General features: G+C 44.2%; 1 protein-coding gene across 2 annotated transcripts in view; it reads right to left on the bottom strand.

Annotated features, from left to right (window-relative positions):
• UNC5CL (unc-5 family C-terminal like) overlaps window positions 1-21,895 on the bottom strand; it is a 165,247-nt gene that overhangs the window by 130,291 nt on the left and 13,061 nt on the right. For both annotated transcript variants that reach the window (XM_063812970.1, XM_063812969.1), the window contains exon 10: window positions 21,356-21,503. The gene's annotated coding sequence lies outside the window, so the exon portion shown is untranslated. The remainder of the gene's footprint in view (window positions 1-21,355; window positions 21,504-21,895) is intronic.

Here is a 21,895-nt window from a genome sequence, read left to right on the forward strand (position 1 = left end):
TTTATTCCTGAGGGCAGGCCTCATGAAATCACCCCTTTCCATCACTTTAAGGGAAGGACCATCCTGCCTCATCCTCAGGAAGTAACATTTTTCTGCAAGGTTAGCCACCAACAATTGCCTTTAGGGTCATCAAATTTTTGAGACTCTCAAGCCCAGAAGATGCCCTGGTTCCCTGGCTTCTAAGCCTCTTGCGTCCCTAATTTCTTACTACAACTTTCCCTTCCATTCTTGCACTATTTTTTTCTAATCTAGCTATAAGAGAGATTCACTTAGTTTCTTTATCTAAATTTCCATTTTCCTCTTCAGCTGGATCAATGCTATTTTAAAACAACAACAATACCAGGAAGAGTAAATGAGAATCTAATGAAAATAGTTATCTGCAGGGTGTGAATAGAAATGTAGAAATGTAGCAAAAGGGCTAGGGATCGGAGGGAGACATCTTCTAGTATACCATCTTATATATGTTTGATTTTTCAATCATTTAAATGTTTTTACATGTTTAGAAACAAAATTAAATTACCAAGAGTGAAAAAAAACTAAACCTAAAGATGAGTTTTAACAAAAGCAAATGAAACCTAATTCTGTATCAAATCATATAGAAAAATTCTAATTCAAAGAATTTGGGACACAGTACCCTGACTATACACCCTTAATGGCATATATTCTAAAGAGAATAAGCACCACAAAGATGCCTTAAACCTGACTGAGTAGGTTTGTTCTTAGTAGTATAACTGGTGCAGTAACTCTGAAATGATTTGCGTGTGTTGTAGAATAGAGAAAGTTAATGAATATGTTGGCATTTTGAGAACCAAGTTCTCACTGTGAGAGAAAGAACACATGAATAGGGATTGTGGGAAGGGAAGGAAGACCCTGGGGTGTTGGATTTGAATTGGAAGTATCAAAGTAAATACAAGATTTCTTTTTTTGAAAAAGTATTTGCTAGCTCTATCCACTGAAAGAGCCTAGAAATAACAATGCTCCAATGAGTGCACCAAGCACCCAGAATTTGGTTTTTTAATAGTGTTCTCCATTGAAAGGAGCCAGGAGCCTTGGGAGAAATGACTGATCCGATTCTGGAGCAGAGACAGTACAGGGTAAGCCTAGGATGTCAGGTTGCGCTAAAAATCAAGAAAGTGCTCAAATTCTAATGGTGACATGTCAAAGGAGCATGGGAGCCAAACTGAAAGGGCTCCCACCAGGCAAATTTTGGACAATTTGAGTTTTAATATTTGTAATGAATTATGACACATGGATTTTTTTTAAGTTCCTCAGTTCATGGTGATATTCAAAAGGGTGGGGAAACTCTTCTTCATGAAAGAATGCCTGTTAATGAAGTAGAATGATAGAATTAGACAATTACCATTTTACAACGTAGTGAGTTACTTGGCTAAGAATCATCGGTGTATTCTGTTACCATTGAATAAAAGGTTGGTGAGATATTCATGCAGCTCAAATATAACCCCTTCAGATTACTTAGTAAGTAAAAAGGGGCAAGGGTGCAATGGAGAACAGTGGTGGACACCACTTAACCAAATGATCAAACTCAGCATCTAATAACGGCACCAACTGACATGAAATGGCAGCCAATTTCTCTACAACAGAAATGGCATGGATTCTTCAAAAATCTCAGGAAGGACCAAGCACAGTGGCTCACGCCTGTAATTTCAGCACTTTGGGAGGCCAAGGCAGGTGGATCACTTGAGGTCAAGGAATTCAAGACCAGCCTGACATAGTGAAGTGAAACTCCGTCTCTACTAAAAATACAAAAATTAGCCAGGAGGTGGTGCACGTCTGTGGTCCCTGCTACACGGAAGGCTGAGGCAGGAGAATCACTTGAACAGGGAGGAGGAGGCTGCAATGAGCCGAGATCATGCCACTGCACTCCAGCCTGGGCAACAGAGTGAGACCCTGTCTCAAAAAAAAAAAAAAAAAAGGAAAGAAAAAAGAAAGTCAAGAAGAATTTTTAAAAATGAGCTATTCTAGACTCAAGGATAATAAAGACACATGCAATGCATGATCCTTGAATCAAGGAGGGAACTACAAAGGACATTGTGGGGACAATGGAGGATATTTGGATGTGGATAGTATATGAAATAGTGCTATATCAATATTACATTTCTTGAATGTGATATGGTATTGTGAAGGAGAGTATCTTTAGAAGAGATGTGCTGTGGTGTTTAAGAGAAAGTATTATGATGTCTATAACTTAAATGATTCAGATTTTTTAGAAATACATATATGCTAGGTGTGGTGGCTCATGCCTGTAATCCCAGCATTTTGGGAGGCCGAGGCGGGCAGATCACCTAAGGTCAGGAGTTCGAGACCAGCCTGGCCAACATGGCAAAACCCTGTCTGGCAAAACCCTGTCTGTACTAAAAATACAAAAATTAGCCCAGCATGGTAGCCCATGCCTGTAACCCCAGCTACTCAGGAAGCTGAGGCCTGTAACCCCAGCTACTCGGGAAGCTGAGGCAGGAGAATCATTTGAACCTAGGAGGCAGAGGATGCAGTGAGCCGAGATCACGCCATTGCACTCCAGCCTGGGCAACAAGAGCAAAATTCCATCTCAAGAAAAAAAAAAAAGAAAAAAGAAAGAAACATAGATAGATAGATAGACAGATAGATAGATAGATAGATAGATAGATAGATAGATAGATAGATAGATGATAGATAGATAGATTGATGATAGATAGGCATAGGCATAGATAGAGAGAGAGAAGTGGCTAATGTAAGTGAAACGTTCCAGGTGTTCATCGTACTCTTCTTTCAACTCATTCATAGATTTGAAACTTTTTGAAATTAAAAATTGAAGTAGGAGAATGCTCTGGCTTCACCTCAAACCATTTAAGTCAAAATCTCTAGGGGTCAGCCCAAGTTTCTTTTATAGCATTTCTCCAGAAGTGTTTACTGTGCATCCAGGGTTGAGAACTACTGGCCTACATGATTCATGATGATGTCCAGGCCCTCAGACCCTGCCTCAGCCCCCAAGGACCCTGAAAATAAGTCTCTTAAAGGTCACAGGGGCATCTGAGTCTCCAGCAGGCCCTTGCAGCCCTGAGTCAGTAGCCCAGGCTGAGGAGGAGAGAGTAAAGAGTCTTCATAGAAGTGTCTGCTTAGCATAGGAACCCTGACTGCTTTTAGGTCCTTCTGGCTTCCTCCTGCCAGGCCTGTCCCTTCTCAGAGGCCCCTCTGAGATAACCCTCATTCTGCCCCTTCAGGCTGCCTCTGAAAATCTCAGGCCTCTCTTCCTCCTCCCGTGTTCATAAGGCCTCCAGCAAGGGACCTTGCATGGCCCGCCCTCAATAAATGAGTGCCAGGTGAGCCGAGGTGGGCTCACTCACACTGTGCCTCTCTCACTGTCACCCTCAGGGGGGAGGAGGAAAAGCCCATATCAAACATGGGCAAAGGGTTTTACTTTGTCCAAAAAAAAAAAAAAAGCAGAAGCTGAAGGCCAAAGAAGCAAAGAGAGTGGGAAGGACTGTTCTTTACAAAGAACAGAGTCATGGCACCTCACACTGGACCCTTGCTAGGTGTAGGTGCTGTGGCCGCACTGAATCTGTGTTATCTCATAAAATCAACAGCCTAGCCTTATGGGGTGGGTCATACTGTCATTGTCACTTCACACCATGTGTCCCCAGCATCACACAGCTGGAACCTCAGCAGTCTCGGACCAAAGCCCACACCTCTAGCCACGGTGCTAGACTGCCTACATAGGACTTAGGGAGGAGAAGGAAAGCAAGAGCCAATATTGATGAGGCGCCTACTAAGATGATCTTGTTGAATTCTCTCTGCAGCCCTGTGAAGTCAATCTTATCTTCTTTTGATGAAGCTGAGCAAATGGACTCTGAGATAAAATAATTCCATTCCATCATGTTGAACAAGCCTAAAATGTATCATGATCTGCATTGTCTTCTGTATGAATGGCAATCTCTGGAGTTGTGCAAACCAGGATCAAGAGTGACTTGCCCAGGGCTATGCTGCCAGTAAGGGATGGTCTCTGGATTTGGAAGCAAGGTCTCTCAGACTTTGGCCTCCCTGGAAAAGCCCTGCTGTCCCCTCACCCCCACCACCTCAAGTGTTCTGTTACCAGACATCTCTCTGCAGGGATCAGAACCTCGCTTCTGCAGGGAGAAGTGAGTCTTCCACTGCGCTGCCCTCAAGGAGGCGTCAGAACCCTGAGCTCTTCTAGACAGACGTCAGCTGTTGAACATGTGAAGAACATGCCTTTCTGCAGATGATGAAGTGGGGTGTTGGGGATGAGAAAGCAGAGGCAGAAAAGTCTGAGGCATGCCCCCCACAACTCAGCAGACTGTGGGGTAGTGGCACTCATAGCTAGGATGACCAGCTCATCCCAGTTTTCTCAGGACTTTCCTTGTTTTAGCACTGAAAGTCCCACATCCTGGTACAACCTTCAATCCCAGTCAAGGGAGATGGTTAATGTCTTGGTCAGCTTGAGCTGCCATAACAAAATCCCATGATGGAATAAAACAATAGACAAATTTCTTTCTCACAGTTTTCCAACATCGAGGTGCCGGCCAATTTGGTTTCTGTTGAATGCTCTCTCCCTGGCTTGTAGAAAGCATCTTCCTGGCGTGTGCTCACATGGGCTTTCCCTGGTGTGTGCACATGGAGAAAAAGTAAGAAAAAGAGGGAGAACAAGAGACAGGGAGAAAGAGAGTGCACTCAGGAGAATGCGCCGAAGTCTCTTCTTAAAGGACATTAATCCTGTCATGGGGGCCCTACCCTCATGACCTCATCTAACCCTAAATACCTCCAAAAGACTATCTCCAGATACAGCTACATTGGGGTTTCAACATTTGGATTTTGGGTAGACACAGTTCAGTCCACAGCAGTTGAATAACCTACTTGCAGCCAAATCCCTCTTCTCAACCCCTGGTCCCCGAGATGCCCAAGGGGAGAAGGCTATCTATTCTTCCAGAAACCCACTCAGCCACAACAGCTAGTAGATGAAAACCTTGCACTGGAGTTTCTGGTTTTTGCCAGATTCCAGGCCTAAGGAACTCTAAGTGGTGCCTGGCTTTCGTTTCCAAGGCAGAGTCTCCTAAGAGTGGGCTGGATAGGGAGGGTGATCCTCAAAACTCCTAGTTGCTATGGATAAGGTTCTGAGAGACCCCACATCTGTACACAAAGTCACACCCAAATGCTTCTTTTGTGGGCCTTTCCAGATGCCCCAGTCAAGAGGGAGAAAAGGCAAGGAGGCTGTGCATAGACCAGGGCTAGAATCCTGGCTAACACTCACGGCCTGCATAACTTCCCCGTGCCTCAGCTTTCTTTCCTGTAAAATGGGGATGCATTATAAGGGTTAGAATAAAATGAGTTTCAAGTGTTTGGCACCTAGTAATTGTTCAGTAAATGGTAATCATCTTTATTTCTCTCCTGCCTACCTTGCATTCCCTCCATTCCCCCTCCCCTACCTTTCCCATTTTTTCATTCATTCAACAAGTACTTATTGAATAACTACTATGCTGTAGTCATTGGGGATGCAGGAGTAAATAAAACAGTTTCTCCCTCCAAGAAACTTACATCATGGCCTGAAAAAACTAAAAGAAAAATAAATATGAAAATAAATATGAAAGTGACATTATGTGATGGTTCACTTTAGGTGTCAACTTGACTGGGCTAAGGGATGCCCAGATCTTTGGTAAAACAGGATTTGTGGGTATGTCTGTGAGGGTGTTTCTGGAAGAGATTAGCATTTGAATTGGTAGCCTAAGTAAAGAAGATCCGACCTCACCAATCTGGGCAGTTATCACCCAATCCCTTGAGAGCCTGGATAGAGCAAAAAGGTGGAGGAAGAGCAATGTCCCTCCTCTCCCTGAGCTGGGACAACCATCTTCTCCTTCCTTTGAACATTAGAGCTCTTGGTCCTTGGGCCTTCAGACTCCAAAACTTACACCACTATCCTTCCTTCCCCCTGGTTTGTAGGCCCTTGGCCTCAGAACTACACCACTGGGTTTACCAGTGAATTATTATTTACCAGTGAATTATACCACTGGCTTTCCTGGGTCTCCAGCTTACAGACAGCAGATTGTGGAACTTCTCAGCCTCCAAATTGCGTGAGCCAATTCCCATGATAAATTTCCTCTTATATATACAGATGGTCCCCAACCTTCAATGGATCAACTTATAATTTTTCAGCTTTACAATGAGTTTATAGGGGTGTAACCCCATTATAAGTCAAGGAGCATCTGGACTTATAATGGTTCGACTTTTGATTTTTCAACTTTACAAGAGGTTTATCAGGATATTAAATACATTTTGACTTACAATATTTTTGACTTACAATGGGTTTACCAGAATGTAGGCCTATTATAAGCCAAGGAACAGCTGCATCTAAATATATCCTATTGGTTCTGCTTCTCTGGAGGACCCTGACTAATACAGACTGCGATAGAGGTGGGAATGGAGGCCAGAGGAGGCAGGAGAGTGGATGAATCTGCAGTCCAGATTCATCTAGAATGGATAAATGGAAAGGGATGAAAGGGATGGAAAAAGATGGAAGCCAAGAGAGAAAGAGATCAGAAACATAAATTTTGGAACCATCAGAGTCAAGATAGCCTTTAAAGCCAGAAGTAGATGAGATCAATGAGGGAGCAATGGTAGACAGAGAGAACCTCTGAGGTCTGCAGGGCTCCAACCTTCAGAGGTTGAGGAGACAAGGAAGGACCCCTAAAAAGGGGTCACAGCTAGTGACACGACATTGAGGGAGAGGGCATCCTAGATGTCCACACTGCAGAAGATCTGAGGGGAAATGGGAAGAGAGGTCTGGAGAGAGCAGTGTAGACAGCTCCCCTACAGTGGAGTGTGTGCCTGGGAGTCGGCATCCCAACTGCAAGGAGAAGCCCCAAACGGTATGGCCATGTTTCTTTTATCTCTGGGTCTCCCCAACACACAGTAGGTTCTCAATCAAAATCTACTGAGTTGGCATCAGTTAGATGTCCTGTTTATGGCTGAGGCAAAGTCTGGAGATTTCCCCTACCTCTCAGGCCCTCGCTGCAGGCCTCTGACACTCCAGGGACAGCTGGCAAGCCCACAAGGCCTCCCTGAGGGTCCTTCTCTCTCAGGAAATATCAGCACATGTGTCCAGCAGGGTCTTTGATGGCTTCACACAAGAGGAGAGTCATGTGTGTATTCCTGGCTCTCTGGACAAGAAATAAATGTTCAGGCGGAGAGGGAGAACTTGGCTGAAGTGGAGGAGGGAATTGAAATCACTGAACAAAGTAACAGCAACACCAATAACAACCATTTATTGATCTCCTGTTCTGTAGCAGACGCTAGGCCAAATGCAGGGAATTTGTTGACATTGTCTTTCCTCTCAGTCCAGTTCAGTCCATCTCCAGTTACCTGGTGAGGGAGGGGCTGCAAACCCCACCCTACAATGAGTTACCCTGCTGCCTGAGGCCACATACACAGTAGCTCCAAGGCTGATGTTCCTCAACCACTGTGTGAAGATTTATCATTGAAGAAAGGAGAGATGGAGGTAGGAATAGCAAAGGCTAAAGACAAAGCTACCCCAAGCAGCAGCATCTCCTTCCATGACTTCAACTCCACTGACACCAGGCTGACCTGGGCTTTCCCTTTGCCTTTCCCACCATCATCTTTGCTAGCTGGTGGGACTTTCAGGCCAATGGGTTACATGTTTAGAAACAAAATTGGGCAGTGGGATGGGGCCAGCAACCACAGAACCTTCCTCCTCCTTAGCCATTGTCATTAAGTAGGCAGAGATTTCCTGACCCTGTCAGTAGCCCTGTATTAGTCCGTTTTCATGCTGCCAATAAAGGCATACCCAAGACTGGGTAATTTATTAAGAAAATGAGGTTTAATGGACTCACAGTTCCACATGGCTGGGGAGGCCTCACAGTCATGGCAGAAGGCGAGAGGCGCATCTTAGGTGACAGCAGGTAAGAGAGGAAGAGAGCCAAGTGAAAAGGGTTTCCCCTTATAAAATCATCAGATCTCATGAGACTTATTCACTACCATGGAACAGTATCGGGGAAACAGCCCCCATGATTCAATTATTTCCCACTGATTCCCTCCCACAACACATGGGAATTATGGGAGCTACCATTCAAGATGAGATTTGGGTGGGGACACAGCCAAACCATATCAAGCCCCTCAGCCAACATTTTCATGGTGGCAGCTGCTCATGAAGTGTAATCTAAAAGGACATAAAAAACATTCATACACACATACACACACACATACATACATATACACACACAAACATTCATCACACACTCAAAAAATCTCTCCCATTGGCTCACGTCAGCACCTGAAATTCTGCGAATTTAAGGTCCTGTGGAGACCAGAGTAGTTGTTATGTTTATCAATATGTGTATACTCACTGCACTTCAGGGAAGCTGGAGTTTAAAGGCTGGAGGACTAGGACCAAAGAAAGAACAGTTGTGCTGGTGGAGAGAAAAGGAAGTGAGACAAGCTGAGCCTTGCCAGAGAAAAGGCAGCCAGGATAGTGCAGAAGAGGGAAAGGTGGAGGCTCCCGAAGGGATGGAAGCCAAGCATGGAAGAGGAAAAGAGTCGGGTCTTTTTCTGCTCTCCTAAGAGTTCTGGTTTGGTACCGTGGTTGGGAGTGTGAGATCAAACAACCAGGCCGGGAGCAGTGGCTCATGCCTGTAGTCCCACCAGGCTGGTCACCTGAGGTCAGGAGTTCAAGTCCAGCCTGGCCAACATGGCAAAACCCCGTCTCTACTACAAATACAAAAATTAGCCAGGTATGGTGGTGGGCACCTGTAATCCCAGCTACTTGGGAAGCTGAGGCAGGAGAATTGCTTGAACCCAGGAAGTGGAGGTTGCAGTGAGCCAAGATCACACCACTGCACTCCAGCCTGGGTGACAAGAGCAAAACTCCATCTCAAAAAAAAGAAAAAAAAGAAATCAAACAACGAAGGCCCAAATCCCAGTGGTGTCACTTGCTAATTACGTGGCTTAGGAAATTACTCAATCCTCCTATCTGCATCCTTAAAATGGGAAGAATGACAGTACACATCTTGAAGGGTGATCTTGAGGCTTCAGTAAGGTAATCCATGCAAGGAGCTTAGCACAGTTCCCAGAATTGAATAAACACACAGTAAATGTTTAATATTATTATTAATATTTAACTGAAGTCTGTGGCCTGTTTCCACCATCAGCTCCTCCAGCCATGAGTTGGAGTCTGCCAAGGATTTTAGAGTTCATTGATTCTCTGGATGTGAATCATTGTAAACAGATAGATTGGTGTCTTCTGTTTGGAGACAATATCTCCCCTTCTTCCAATGGCAGAACATCTGGTGACTTCCCAGGAGATAAAAGGGTGGAGTACAAGAAAGGCCAGAAACCTGGTTCTCCCTGAGGGAGCAGAATGAGAGGAATAGGTCCCGGTGGCATATGCTGCTTTCCTTGACCTTGGCACCTGTTCCAAGCTGGCAGAGTGCAGAGGAAGGAGCACTGGGGACACAGAAATTGGTGTAACTCCTACAGACAGCAATGTGCTCATAGCTCAAAATTTTAAACACATGTCCCCTTGACCCTAAATTTTGGTTTCTAGGATTTTTTTTTTTTTACATATATGCCCCTACATGCAAAATGATGTAAATGCAAAGTTATTCACTGCAGGATTTGTTATGACACAGAGACTGGGAAAAAAATCTAAATGTTCACACTTTACTGAATATATTATTGTCCATCCATACAATGGAATATTATGCAACAGTGGAAAACTATGAAGAAATGTCTATAAACTGATTATGAAAAGATCTCCAAGATCCATTGTTAAGTAAAACAGCAGGGTCCAGAAGAATGTAGAAAAAGTGAGAAAAAGTAATATGTATTCAATATGCATAGACTATATATTCAATATGTATAGAATAACACCAAAAGAAAACTCAAGAGATGATAATATTGGTCTCTGAAGAAGGGATCCAAGAAGCCAAAAGACAAGATAGTCACTGACTTTTCTTTCATATATTTTGAATTTTAAAATGCTGAAGACAACTAAATTTTGTTTACAAGCACGGAACTTGGAGTCAGACAGACCCAGGTTCAAAACCCAGATCCACTGGCTATATGATGTTGGGCAGGTCACTTCAGATCACTTTAATCTCTTTGAGCTTTGTTTCCCATTTGTAAAATAAGGATGAGAATAATACCTATATCACAGGGTGGTTGTGAGCATTCACTGAGATGGTATTTTTTAAAATATCCTATGTGGAGACAGGCATGGTGGCTCACACCTATAATCTCAGTGACTCAAGAGGCTGAGGCAGGAGGATCGCTTAAGCCCAGGAGCTTGAGGTTGCAGTAAGCCAAGATCACACCACTGCACTGCAACATGGGCAACAGAGTGAGGCTGCCTAAAATAGAAAACAAAACAAAATGGGGAGGTAGCTACAGCAAAGATGATTTTTAATAAATTTTTGACGAATCTGCATTTATTCCCTTCTATATGCCCAGGAGAGCATTATAAGGTAAGGTTCAGGATTGCCAGTAGATGGAATAAAGAGAAATGAAAGTAAATATCTATCTTACAAGGAGTGGAGGGTGGCAGGTCCCTCAGTGCATGTGTGCTGAGGAATTCGCATCACTCACATGTGCTGAAGAGTCCATCCAGCTCACCGTTTATAATGCCAGGGTTTGCAGGGGGCAGTCCCCATCACCAGGTCATTGGATCCTCACTGAGGACCCTATGACATGAACAAGCTGGAGACTCCTGGTGCCATTTTACAGATAAGCTCTCCCAGGGAGCTGCATGATGGGCCTAATGTTATTAATCAAACAGACATGAGTGGAGAGGCAGTAGGTCAGTGTGAAGTGAGCATAGGTTCTGGGAAGAAAACAAGTTCTGGTTGGCCATTTAACTGTGCTGAGCCTCAGCTCCTGCAGCCACAAAAGGGAGATCATAACACCAGCTGCAAAATGTTGTGTGAATCAGAGCTTCAGGCACTGTGACCAAGACATGGGAAAGCTCAGTCAATGGAAGCTATGATTATTTGTGTGGGATTATGATTGGAGGAAGGCAGTGGGGCTGTGTGCCCCCAAAAGTGCCTTAACCACTCAAAAAAAGAATCTCTGCTATGAAGGAGTTCACAGTCTAATAAGAGAAAGAGACAGATCATCTCTATTCAATAAAGTTCCCCCTAAATAAAAATATGGTTTACATCAGTTAGAATGACGATCATTAAAAAGTCAGGAAATAACAGGTGCTAGAGAGGATGTGGAAAAATAGGAACACTTTTACACTGTTGGTGGGACTGTAAACTAGTTCAACCATTGTAGAAGACAATGTGGCGATTCCTCAAGAATCTAGAACTAGAAATACCATTTGACCCAGCCATCCCATTACTGGGTATATACCCAAAGGATTATAAATCATGCTGCTATAAAGACACATGCACACGTATGTTTATTGCGGCACTATTCACAATAGCAGACTTTGAACCAACCCAAATGTCCATCAATGATAGACTGGATTAAGAAAATGTGGCATATATACACCATGGAATACTATGCAGCCATAAAAAAGGATGAGTTCATGTCCTTTGCAGGGACATGGATGAAGTTGGAAACCATCATTCTCAGCAAACTATCGCAAGGACGGAAAACCAAACACCGCATATTCTCACTCATAGGTGGGAATTGAACAATGAGAACACTTGGATACAGGAAGGGGAACATCACACACCAGGGCCTGTCATGGGGTGGGGAGCGGGGAGGGATAGCATTAGGAGATATACCTAATGTAAATGACGAGTTAATGGGTGCAGTACACCAACATGGCGCATGTATACATATGTAACAAACCTGCACGTTGTGCACATGTACCCTAGAACTTAAAGTATAATAAAAAAAAAGAAAAGAATGTTAAAAAAAAATACGGTTTACACAAGTGTATTCCTGTATATCATGGTCTCATTATAGGTGTAGTGCCAGGTGTTCCCATCGGCCATGATTAAAAATATCAAGAGGTGGGTGTCAAGGAGTGGAAGGGTGGGAAGGCTGGACACAAAGCAGAGAAGTTTGCAAAGATCCCTGCAACGATAAAGGAAGATGGGGAGGAGTCAGATGGGGCCTCCAAGGAGCTTCCTTTGCGAGGCATTGGTGAGGAGGGAGTGCAGTGAGCTGCGTACGAGAGGCTGAAGCAGGGACCTGGGCCTAGGGCACCACAGCAAGCATCTTAGGGAGAGGGCTGACAACTGCAGCCCCAGGTGTGCTGATAACATCACATGCTAGTCCTACTTTCCTACTTTATTTTTCTTGCGAACCTTAATTATTCCAGAGACTGAGTCAACAAACAACCCTGAATCATAAAGTCAAAAGGCCTTCACAAAAGGATGCTGATATTAGCACATTGTGAACTTACTCTGTTGGGAATGAGATCTTTCAGAACGACCCAGGAGCAGGGTACTATTTTCATCCCACCCTTCTACAGACGAGGAAGCAGACTCAGAAAGATTCATTCATGTCTGAGGTCACACAGCCAGCCAGGGGCGAAGCCAGGATTCAAGCCAGGTGTGTCTGATGAAAACACTCCTGCTCTTCCTCACTTCACTGTAGGTTTTGAACATACTTTTTTTGCTGCTGTGAAGGAAAATAAATGCAGACGTGGCAGCAGTAGTATATGAATCTATGCATGTGATAAAACGTCATAGAATTATGTACAAGGCATACTAAAAAAAATGAGTACTTGCAAAAACTGGGGAAATCCGAGGAAGATCTATGATCTGGTTAATTGCATTGTGCCAGTGTTTGTTTTCTGGTTTTGATAATGCACTGTAATTAGTCAGATGCCACCTTTAGGGCAAGCTGGGAGATGAGTCTACAGAAGCTCTCTTTTTGCAATTTCTTGTGAGTCTATGCTTTTTTCAAAGTAGAAATCTGGAAAAAATACATGTAGAAATCTCCTGTTGAAAATACAAACAGGGCCAGAGTAGGACCAAGGAGACTCAACAGCTACTAGTAAGTAAAGAACAGCACCAGGGCATTACCAGGGCAGTAGGAGCCTTCATTCCAAACGTTAAGAATTACAAAATGATACAGCTGCCCCCTTACTTACAGGACTCTTGTATAGCTTTATTTTAGGGTAACCCAAGTTTTCCAGATTCACCTGGCTACAGGGGGGCTCACCTTTACAGATATCACTCATGTTTCACCAATCTTTCCCCTCCTTGCTATGACAGAGCTTCCAGCCCACCCCAAACCTCATCCACCCAGTCACTGCTGGGGCCCTCTGGAGGTGTCTCACACAAGCCTACTGGCCAGATGCTGTAGTCTGCTGCTCACCTGCTACCCTGTCTGCAGGTGCCCTCTGTGCCCAGAAATTCCAGGGTGTTGCGTCAGCAGGGCCCCTGTGCCAGGCACAGAGGTGACTAGGGTCTGTGCCCAAGAATGGCCTCTGGATCTTAGCAAACCCCAACCCAATTCCACTGGACTCCCCTGGCCTGAAGCTTCTCTGCACTCCACACAGAAAGTGGGTGGATGCCCACTGAAGGTCAATCTTGATTGCCTGGCACCAAAGCAGGGCAGCATATGTCCAACAGAGCCCTCATGAAAACTGCTCCCAAATCCTCCACTCTGAGGTTTAGAGATGTGTGCAAGGTTTTGAAACACAAATGCAGTTACAGTAAGAGCTAACATTTACTGAGCATTTACTATGTGCCAGACCAAGCAATTCACATGGGTAAACTTGTCTAATTCTGATAGATAGGTAAGCTGCTGCCACAAAGAGACCCATCAATAATAACCCAGTGGCTTAAAGAAGATAGAAATGTAGTTCTCTCTCACATAATCTGAGGGAGTCCCCCTGGTCAGCAGCAGCTTTGCTTCAGGCAGAGTCCACGGCCCAGGTTCTTTCCATCTTGTTTCTCTGCCATCCCCCAAAACGTCCTCAGCCTCATGGTGGCAGCTGGGTCATTGCCATGCCTGTTTGCAGACCAGGAGGAGAGAGGCAGCAGGCACGAGGCATGCTGATCGCCCCACATCACTGGGCCTGGGACTCTCATGCACCACTCCACTCACATTCTGCTAATGAGAACATTCTGCAGGTGAGAACTTAGTTACACAAGCTCACCTAACTGTAGGGAGTCTGGGGAGACGGGGATATGTGTGCCCGAGCAATTCTTTTACAGTGAAAGAAGAGAAAATGTGTTCTGGTGGACCATTGTCCCTCCACCACACTTCCTCACAGGTATGACCAAAGATGTTCAGAATGGTTAAATGCTTGCCCTAGGTAAAAACTATCTGATCTGATAAGTTAATTTTAACCAGTGAAGTAGACCTGGACCCCTTTCAGATAAAATATGCGTTTTGTGTGTTTTAATAGGGATCTAATGGAGATGCAAAACTTAACCCAGAAGCATAGCTCTAGCGGGAGATACAGGGTCGGGGGTTGGGCAGGGCTTTTTGAGTGGCATCATAGTCCGGGCTTTAGAACGGGGAGTCTTGAATGAGTCCAGGTCCTTCATATGGGAAAACCACTAAAAATCTCAGCCCTCAGCTCTCTCTGAGACAGAATCCAGGGTGATAATGGATGTGGCACAGCTAGTGAGCTGCAAGTGGCTGTCACATGTAGGGGGTTATTTTTGATCTAAGGGGATCTGCACATCCCACCACCAAAGCTGCCTTTTGGGAAGGTAACAGGTGACCCTGTCCAAAGTCTGGCCTGAGGATGAGCAAGTTTCCAAAGGTGAGCTGCAAGGAGCTTGACAGGAGTGTGTGTGTGTATCTGTGTGCATGTTTGTGTTCATGTGCACACATTTGTGTGCATGTGTGTGTATATGTGCAAATGCACATGAGCAGCTTCAGCCAGCTGAGCAGCCAGTCATTTATTCATATGGATGACTTGATTTTTGATTGAGTTAACAAGTACTTATTAAACACAGTTTTGCAAAGGCCTGCAGTAAATTGGAAGCTATACAGGAACCCTGTAAGTTTTTACAACCCTGCATTCTTCAAATATTGGAATAATATAAAAGATAAGTAGGGAGTAAGAGGAAGGAAGAGCAAACACTAGAGAAGGAGGAGCCATGGGAAAGTGGGTTAGAAGAGAAGGAGGAGGGTTGGTTGTCCTTCTGGTTTTGAAGCACCAGTGGGTCCATTCACCAATGAATACAAACCAACCTATTGTGCAAATTATTAAACTACATCATCTGTCCTAGTCGGAGCTAATATTCACTACAATGGCTCATGTTGCTGAGTGCTTACTAAGCTCCAGGCACTATACTAAGTGTTTTATATATTCTATCTCATTTAACCCTGACTACCCTGAGGACTGGCACTATTTTTTTTTTTTTTTTTTTTTTTTTTTTTGAGACGGAGTCTCGCTCTGTCGCCCAGGCTGGAGTGCAGTGGCGCGATCTCGGCTCACTGCTTGTGGCTCTGTTATTAGCCTATTTTATGGGTGCAGAAATGAAGGCAGACAGATGTTAAGCAACTGACTCAAGGTCACACAGCTAGTAAACTGCAGACTCAGGCCTGTCTGATTCCTAACCTAACCACCATGTCTAACACTTGTTGGCCATAGGCCTCAGTCTCCTCGTTTGTGAAATGGAACCACTATATCCAGCTTTGCTTGCCCTATGGGCTGTTGCAAGGATCCACTGAGAAGTGATTGCCAAGGTGCACTGTGAACTTACAAAACCTAATGTAAAAGAATCAAACCACATTGCTCCAAGTTTTGCTAAGATGAATCTACCTTAGGATCATCTAGAGAATAAAACAGTTACTAGCAACTAAGATTAAATTAAGCCTCCTCTGTTTGGAAACAACTTTAGAGGAAGGATGTTGTTCATTTGCCTGGCAGAGAATGGTTCCAAGCCTAAGAGCTCACAGTTGTTTTTATCCCAACCGCCTTATCAGAATATTTAGGAATCAATAATGTAGTGGCATGCTCTGAGGACTCTCAAGAAGTCCTATGGCGAGCCCCACATGCAGAAAAACTAAAAACCCCTGGTCAATAATCAGCACCAACTTGCCAGCCATTGACTGGGTCACTGTGGAAGTGGATCCTCCAGCCCCAGTCAAACCTTCAGATGACTGCTGCCTCATGGAGTCCCTGAACCAGGAACTGCTCCTGACTCCTTCAGCCACAGACACAGTGAGAGATTATAAATGACTACTGTGTGAGGCCACTAAGCTGGAGGGGTTGGTAATTTGTAATACAGCAATAGATAATTCATACAGCACCTATGATACCTTGTGACTTAAGTACAAGGTTATTGGGTATTAATCAAAATTCTAGTTTTCAAGCAAGAGAAACTATTCTGGCACATGTAAGCCAAAGGGGAATTTTCAGGGAGGGCGTCAGGCCTCACCAAATCCAAGAAAAGACTGGAGACTCAAGTGTAGGATCCTCTGGCAACAGAACTCCAGCTCCAGTTCAGGGAGAGGAACAGCCAGGTTTCCACACCTCCATGGCTCCAGAGAGCCACTAATCATTCCACACATCTTGATTTAGTCCGTTCAGACTGCCATACATGTGGCTCAAACAGCAAACATTTGGTTCTCACAGTTCTGGAGGATGGGAAGTCCAAGATCAAGGTTCTGACAGATATGGTGGCTGGTGAGGGCCCTTTTCCTGGTTCTCAGACCACCATCTTCTCATTGTATGCTCATGTGGTAAAAAGCAGAGAGAAAAGAAGCAAGTTCTCCTGTGTCTCTTCTTATAAGGGCACTAATGTCATTCATGAAGGCTCCACCTTCATGACCTAATTACCTCCCAAAGGCCCCACTTCTGAATAGCATCTTATTGAGGGTTAGGATTTTAACAAATGAATTTTGGGGGCACACAAACATTCAATCCATAGCACAACCTCTGTGTACTCACTGAAGATTCAGTGTCTAGAGTGACAGAGACATTGATCATGTTCCAGCCCCCTGACTGCACCAAGGGTGAGAGAAAGCATCTGCCCCTTGGTATTATTTCCCTCTGAGACAAATCCCACTAGGGAAAGATGATTCTTGAAAGCAAGTCATGGTGCTTTTAGAGAAGGGGATGGGATGCTCTGCAGCCAACATCAATAAATGCCCAGCCAGTGGTCATTAGATGGTGTTACAAAGAAGAAGGCCTTGAATAATACTGAACCAGGCTACGTGTAGGCTGTGGGCTTTATAGTCATTAATCCTCACAATAATCTTAAAAGGAGGATGATATTATCCCCGTCATCCAGACAAGGAGGCAGAACCTCAGACACATTAAGTAACTTGCCAGAATCCACTTGGAAAGTGATGAAGCTGGCTTCTAAGTTAAAGTCTATGGGGTTCCAGAGTCCTTACTTGTCCCACATAACCAGGCTTCCAAGAAGGGCCTCAAGGGAATGGAACCACATTCTTGCTTTGATGAAGTCAAATAAATTAAAAAGAGTTTATTAAGGGAAAGAGACAGAGACTGAAGTAAAGGATTCACTTGATCTTCTCCCAAGGAAGAATGTGCCTGAGTCATATCTGACTGGCTTGACCCAGAAAGAAGAGGGTAGTCACAGGCAGAAAGGAAGGACAACACAGGCACACAGAGTCGGGCGGTCTCCAGAACTCGAAACTTCCCAAGGGCTTACACCCTGTGTACTGAACATGGCCCGCTTCTGCCACCTAGCCACAGATGGTCTCCTCAGCCACAGCACAAGAAGCCCAACTGTGGTGAAAGCCTGTGGGTGGGTATGCAGCAAGCACAAGCCACATGTAAAGGCTTTCCTGGTAAATTTCCAAGATGACCAATGCCACTGAGTCCTCTTCTCTGTCATGTGCCTTCTTCATATTTATCTGAGATTCCCAGGGACAGGATGGCCAGCTCCTCCCTTAGATTAGGGAGGGTGGGTCCTTCCCCACCCCCATCTATACTCTCTGCCCCACTAAAGAACTTTTCTATAATCCCATCTTCACCATACTCAGCATTTGCCAAATATTATTCTTCATTTTCTAATTGTGTCTTTTCTAGTTTGTTTGGAAATGAAATCTGGTTTCACCTGAAGGTTGAGAGCTAATAAGAAGCATATTCCTGCCCTTGGGCTAATATCTTTATGACATCATGACACTAACCAGCTAGAACTGACTTAGCTTTTTGTTGGCCAGAAGCCATAACATCTCTGCCAACAAGAAACTAGCATAGGCTGGATTAAAGTCAGCATGAGAAAGATTACCTGAAGATAAGAAAATAAATGAAGGCCCACCATGCTTCTAAGCACATAGTAAATAGTCAAATATGTGCAGAGGAGATGCATAAACATATCTGTGCAAGGCTTTCAAAAGGATCAGGAAGACAGGTCTCACAAAAAAAGCATTTCCAGGCTTTGTATTTTACAGACCAATATTTTTGTGTTTTGTTTTTTAATTTGGGGAGAGGAAAATCCACACAGGATTATTATCTTTTTACTTTACCAAGTAGAGACATTTTAATAAAGCTATCATCACTTTACCATCCTTTCATAAGATAATAGACCTGTTAACACAAGCCAAGTATGAAGTATAATCACAGAATAAAGGACAGTCTTTCCAGGGAAAAATCATCGGCACACTGGATACGGGTCTTTGTTTTACACTATATAGTCCCTCTCTGGCTAGTTTAAGCACAAACAATATATTATGGAGCCCAGATAGATAGTTCACAAATCACTGGAAAGGCTGTAGGGATATACTCCAAGTTGAATTCCATATTAACACCCCAAACTATGCCACGTAACTTACCACTGAGGGAGCTGCTGCCACAGCCGCTGACCACTCTAGCTCCTCAAAATGAGCACCAGCTTTGTGCCCTGTTCAGCTCCCTCCATTATTCCAAATTACCCCTCCATATTCCAAATCAAAGTCCTGCATGAGTCCCAGCTGATTGGCTGAACCAAAGCATATCTAGATCCCCATCTGCCAAGGAGTCTGGGAAACGTAGTTTTAGTTTTCAGCCTCTGCAGTACAGGGAGGCACAGGGGCTGGAGAAGGCATGGAGTGAACCAGTTAGCCACTGTTGGTGAGCTTTTTGTCAGACCACAGCACTTCTAAAACATGTCAAGGTCTAAGCCTGGGTTACAGAATCACATTTGGGTGTACTGGCATGAGAGCCATCCTAAGGAATGTGTGCAGTCACGCTTTATTGAGAAGATTCTGAAGGTCAGTGGTCTTACACAGGCACCTTATCAAGGTTCTGACAGATATGGTGTCTAGTGAGGGCCCTCTTCCTGGTTCTCAGACCACCATCTTCTCATTGTGTGTGCCCATGTGATAAAAAGCAGACAGAAAGGAAGCAAGCTCTCCTGTGTCTCTTCTTATAAAGGTGCTAATGCCATTCATGAGGGCTCCACCTTCATGACCTAATTACCTCCTAAAGGCCCCACTTCCTAATACCATCTTATTGAGGGTTAGGATTTTAACATATGAATTTTAGGGGCATAGAAACATTCAATCCATAGTACATCCTCAGTCTACTCTGCCAGAACCTTGATATGGCACCTACTGAGTGAATGGCTGTTCTTAAGAAGGGAATTTGCTGCCTGAGGCTACAGCATGACCACACTCTGACTGTAGTAGACATCTGTCATATTTGTGGCTTCTCATCAACTTTTGAGTAGCTTTCCCGTATCTGGGGATATTCTCATGTAATAAGTCTCATCTCCCTAATATTGAAGTCAGAGATCGAGTCAGAGTTCAGAGCGTTCAGGTGTCTTTGCAGCTAAGATTCAGGGATGTGGTCTGAGCTCTCACAACCCAAGGCCTCCACTAGAGATTTGATTCAGAAGTGAGTAGCATAAAGAGCAGGCAGTGCATGGAGCTTCTGTTTTTGCTGGCATGGAAGGCAGCAGAGGCCTTAGCTTTCAGAAGTGGTGGTGAGGGGCCGGGCACAGTGGCTCACGCCTGTATTCCCAGCACTTTGGGAGGCCGAGGGGGGCCAATCACGAGGTCAAGAGAAGATCATCCTGGCCAACATGGTGAAACCCCGTCTCTACTAAAAATACAAAAAGAAATTAGCCAGGCGTGGTGGCGGGCACCTGTAGTCCCAGCTATTCAGAAGGCTGAGGTAACAGAATGGCGTGAACCCAGGAGGTGGAGCTTGCAGTGAGCCGAGATCGCACCACTGCACTCCAGCCTGGGTGACAGAGCAAGACTCCATCTCAAAAAAAAAAAAACAAAAAAACGTGGTGGTGAGGTCTGGTTCCTGCCTCAGAAGTAGCATCAGTGGTGGTGGCAAGAGTGGCTGCAATAAAGTCAAGTTCCTGGTGTGCAGTGCTCAGTAGCAGCAGCCATAGTAATACCAGTTTCCCTCCATGATCTAGCCCTACAGCACAGTTTAGGGCATTGTTCTTGGAAACTTTACCCCAAATCTATTTCTCCACCCTCCAAATGATTGTTTGTCCTTCAGTTTCCTTTATTAAATCCCATCTGCCTCAACTAGCCAGAGTGAATCCTGTTGTCAGCAACCAACAACCCACTTGATGTGCTAGATAAGCCAGGAACACTGACCCTGAATCTACTGCCTCTACACCAGGCTGCAGTGTGAACCATTCCTGCAACAGAGAGTATCGGCCTGAACCTCATCTCCCATTGCCTTCTTGAGTCAGGTACAAAGAAGGATGGGAGGAAAGCGTCCTTCCTTCTGACTCCCAGCTTCCCAGGAGCTCCTACAGAACAAGAATGTTTCTTCTTCATTGGATTGTTATCACCAACAATTTGTGCAGGGCTTAGCACAGAGTAGGTACTCAGCAAATGTTTGATGAATTAATAAATAAGTGAATGGTAAAAACACTATAAAGTTATACCCAGCTGGATTCCTAACCCAGATCTGTGCTGTCCATTAACAGTACCCACTAGCCACACATGGCCACTAAACAACTGAAATGTGGCTAGTGCAATTGAGGAACTGAATTTTTATTTTATTTCAGTGAACTAAAACTTAAAAACTGATACCTAATTCCATTTTTGGAAAACTTTTGGCTCATTTGTGTATGTAAATGTACGTTTTAGCTATAAATTGTATAAAAGCTGAATACAGATGAAATCTTTCCAATGAAAAATTAGCATACAAATTGAGATGTGGTGTAATTGCAAAGTATACACCAGATTCCAAATAATATAAAAAAGAATGTAAAATATACTATTAATGTTATATTGATTACATGTGGAAATAATATTCTGAATATATTAGGTTAAATGAAACATTAAAGTTGACTTCACCTATTTCTATTTACAATTTTTGATGTGACTACTAGAAAGTGTAAAATTATATATGTGGCTTTCATTGAATTTCTGTTAGCACAGATCTGAACATTAGCATAAATATTGCTCAGTGGTCAAAGGGGATGCCAAGGACACACATTTCCTCTGAGCACTAGAGGCTCCAACCCCACAGACCTAGGCCCAACCTTACCCTTTCATTTCCCCAACGCCTTTCCCCAGACTCCAAATCCAGCAGGAGGAAGTGTAGACGTGGGCCTCTGCAACATGTGAAAGAGCAGAAATCACAAACGCAGTGTTTTTCAGCAGGTGATTTAGGCAGCTCTTCATCAGGGAAAGGGCTGGAAGTAAGGCCACAAGCAGTGATCAATTGTTTGCTATTTGAAGGCAATTCAAAAAGAAAAAAAAAAATCCCCAAGTCCTCTGCACAAGTCTATGAAATCAAAGGCCCTGGGACAGCCTCTAATATGGTAGCTTCATTCCAAGGAAGAGTTTAAAGCCCAGAGAAGAGCTGTTCTAGTTAGTATGAGTCAGGGCTAAATGTTAAGTCTCCTGATGCTCACTGGGACACACCATCTCTCAGCATTAGGTGCCAATACATAACATGCCAAATGGGTTTGATGTGAGAAAGGAAGTGTCTGCCTTATAGGAATCACTCGGCCTGCATCTACCCCAGGATTTCCAAGCCTCCCTTTGCCAGCACTGGAAACCCATTTTGAGAAATTGGAGTTGG

The sequence above is a fragment of the Pan troglodytes genome, chromosome 5 (genome assembly GCF_028858775.2).
Source record: "Pan troglodytes isolate AG18354 chromosome 5, NHGRI_mPanTro3-v2.0_pri, whole genome shotgun sequence".
NCBI lineage: Eukaryota > Metazoa > Chordata > Mammalia > Primates > Hominidae > Pan > Pan troglodytes.